Source organism: Rhagoletis pomonella, unplaced genomic scaffold, assembly GCF_013731165.1.
Source record: "Rhagoletis pomonella isolate Grant_MI unplaced genomic scaffold, Rhpom_1.0 Rhpom_scaffold_00002, whole genome shotgun sequence".
In the NCBI taxonomy this organism is placed as follows: domain Eukaryota; kingdom Metazoa; phylum Arthropoda; class Insecta; order Diptera; family Tephritidae; genus Rhagoletis; species Rhagoletis pomonella.
Window position 1 is genome coordinate 63,292,138 of NW_023458556.1, and position 3,678 is coordinate 63,295,815.

At 36.4% G+C, this 3,678-nt stretch overlaps 1 protein-coding gene across 1 annotated transcript in view; it reads right to left on the reverse strand.

Moving 5' to 3' along the window:
• The window catches only part of LOC118754194, a 66,998-nt gene that overhangs the window by 61,056 nt on the left and 2,264 nt on the right, over positions 1 to 3,678 (reverse strand). The window lies entirely within an intron of this gene.

The following is a 3,678-nucleotide window of genomic DNA, read 5'->3' on the forward strand; positions in this document are numbered from 1 at the left end:
TTGATCAAATTAAGAGTTAATGAATAAAAATTAATATTTTAATCGCGGTTACGATTAACTGTTTAGTCAGATTAAAATTAATCATGATTAACTGTAATCAGATTGGATTTAATCGAATTAACTAACTGATTAAAACATCAATCGATTAATGCCAACATTGATCTCACATACATATCACTATACCAAGTTTCAGTTCTCCCCCACAAATACTTCCAGGGATATGTATGTAATATGAAAATTCCAATTTGTATGGGAGGGGCCTTGTGTTACCGGACTTACTTTCAGTCTAAGACCATACTTCCGAAATACGTAGTGAGTGTACAAAATTTCATTCCTATTTCCCACTGTAGGTCATAAGCTATCTGCTTGCAAAATTTCATGCAAATCCGTTCAGTCGTTTCCGCGTATTGATTTTATTAAACTTTTTTAACAGGTGGCAACTCTCCCAAAAAATTAACCTATTTCCCACTGTAGGTCATAAGCTATCTGTGTGCAAATTTTCATGCAAATCCATTCAATCGTTCCCGGATATTAAATAAATTAAACTTTTTTAACAGGTGGCAACTCTTAAAAAAATAGCCTATTAACCAATCTGGCCTATAAGCTATCTGCGTGCAAAATTTCATGCAAATCCGTTCAGTCGTTCCCGCGTGATGATTTCCCAAACATCCAAACATACAAAGTTTCACATTTATAATATTAGTAAGAAAAGATTTATGTAAATAATTTTAATTTCATTGGTTTACCAACCTAGTGCATTCAGTGTTGGCCAAGTACCACAATGTTATTAATATTTGCTTTTCCAGCAAAATCATCGGCTGCCCAGGATGAACGTTCATATAAGAGGCGTGCTCGTTGTTTATAAGAAGGTTTAATTCTTCAAAATTCTCTTTTTTTTTAAGCGAAAATGTTGAAGAAACTGCAAGTCGCCAAAGCGAGGAATGGTCTTCTCGTAGTACCTCTGATTTTTATGTACTTTTCGTCTCATGGTAACTTCCACATCACTGTCACTTTCGCTATCAAAAAACAAATCAAAAGCAATTTTATTTGCCAAAATATTACAGAAGTGTAAGCTGTTCGCCATTTTTTTACATTTAACTACTTTTTTAAACTTGAACAGCTGATTGACGCCAAATTTCATTATTTTCTATTTCTTTATTCCCATTGTTCCTGATAAACTGAGACTATTCTATCCTAGATCCAGAATGAATAAAGAAACACGCCCATAAATAAAGCGAAAGCGCACTCCCGAAAAAATGGAAAACAAAGCCCAAAAAATAAAATGTTGAAATTAGTCACTTCAGGTACTTCTACATCGGGCGGAGAATAATCGTTTTAGTATTCTCGATGATATGAATAGTGATTCTAATCAACAGGTAGTTAAAAAATACAATCCTCCACCAATTTAGGGAAAAATAATTTTCATGTGGTTCCTATTAAAAAGGGTAATATACACGAAGTGAAAATACAGGCTCAAAACGAAGATATTTTTCGTAAAATTACCAATGAGTTTGATAAGTGTAAGAAATATTATTACACCTATCAACTTAAATGTAGTCGAGGACTAGAAGTTGTCATAAAAGGCATCAAGTTCAGTGTGGACTCACAAGAGATAGAAAATGCTCTTAGGGAAGAAGGTTTTAAGGTGCGCAATGTTTTCAACATCAAAAATAAAGAAAACAACCCTCAACCGATGTTCAAAATAGAGCTAGAACCTGACAATCTGAAGAAAGGGGAAGTGCATCAAATATATCAATTGCGATATCTTCTACACCGTAAAATCTCCGTAGAAGAACCCCATAAGCGTAGGGGCCCTATTCAATGTCATAACTGCCAGGAATTTGGTCACACACGTCGCTACTGCACCTTACCTGGTGTCTCTATTATCTGTTGGGATCTACACACTTCTAAAGAATGTGTGAAACCAAAAATGGACTCAAAATCTAAAAAGTGCAGTAACTGCGGTGGAAATCACACTGCTAACTATAGAGGTTGTCCAGTTTATATCTCAATGAAAGAGAAACCAATTCCCAAAAATATTCCTATTAGGCAAAACCCCATACCAGAACCCGCTAAGCCAATGTCTGCGCCAATGACTGTTAATAACTTTACTTCATACAACCTCTTTTTGGTCAGAATAGTAGTAACCTAGAAGCTACTATAAACAACTTTATGATAGTGAAAATCGAAATCTATAACTTCAAGCCATTTTAGCTAAACCATGAATAATCTCAAAATTTGTTTTTGGAATGCGAACGAGATAACCCAGCATAAAAACGAACTAGAAATTTTCCTAGAGCGATATCACATAGACGCGTTGCTTGTATCTGAAACCCACCTTACGCAATTGAATAACTTTCAATTAATGGGTACAAATTCTATGATACTAAGCAACCACAAGATAAAGCCCGAGGTGGAACAGCTATTCTCATTCGTAACAGAATAAAGCACTATGAATTAGAATCGCAAAATGATGAGTTCATTCATAACACTGCAATACACATTGATGACCACTTGAGAGGCCTTACTGTATCTGCTATATACTGCCCCCCTCGTCATAACATAACAGAAAAACAATTTACTAAAGTTTGGCAGTAAGTGTATTGTAGCAGGAGATTACAATGCCAAGCACACATTCTGGGGATCTAGATTGTTTACACCAAAGGGTAGAAATCTATATAAAGTGTTCCAGAACAGAGGATTTGACGTCTTGTCTACTGGTCAGCCAACAAATAACCATGTGAAACCCAAAAAAATAACCGATCTTATTGACTTTGGTGTAACAAAGGGTATTGCGCGACACCGAGTTAATACTGAAGCCTTATTTGATCTCTCTTCAGATCATTCACCCTGCCTCATAACATTATCAATGTTTATTAATTATGAAGAAAAACAAAAAAATTTCACAAATAAGCACACAAACTGGTTAAAATACAAAAAGTATGTCAGTTCGCACATTGACCCGCAAATTCCTATTCGGACCAAGAATGATATCTACAAGGCAGCTGAAATTGCAACACCAGATCCTTCTATTAAACATCGCAGTTCTTACTGCCCTGGCCTGCACACCCCAAACATTCTTAACTTAATATGTAAAAAGCGCAAATTAAGAAGGGAATGGCAAAGAATTCACTCTCCGAAGCTGAAACAGGAGCTGAATGCGTGTACAAAGGAATTACGTATTTTGTTGCAGGTGGAAAAAGAAAGAAGTACGCAATCGATCCTTCAGTCCTTGTCTGCTTCGAAACAGACTGACTACTCCCTTTGGCGAACACTGAAGCATGCGAAGAGGCCCGTTCTTCGAGAAGCACTATTACGTACTCAGAACGGAAGCTGGGCGAGGAATGATGAGGATAAAGCAAACGCTTTCGCCTGTCATCTTTCACAAGTCTTTAGACCCAATAAAGGCTCTCATCCTTCCAATATTTCAATACCCCCCAGTAGCCTTACCACAAATCCGCTTCGGGGTAAAAAGAAAGATTTAATTAACACCATTGTTCATGATATTCAGAAGAATAAAGCGCCTGGTTACGATAGGATTACAGGTGAAATGATAAAGGAGTTTCCACAAACTGCCGTACATTTTTTGTTACATATTTTTAATAACATGCCTAAGTTGGGGCACTTCCTCGACTTAGGGGGCGTTCAGAAATCACGTGATCATTTTTTTTACATTTT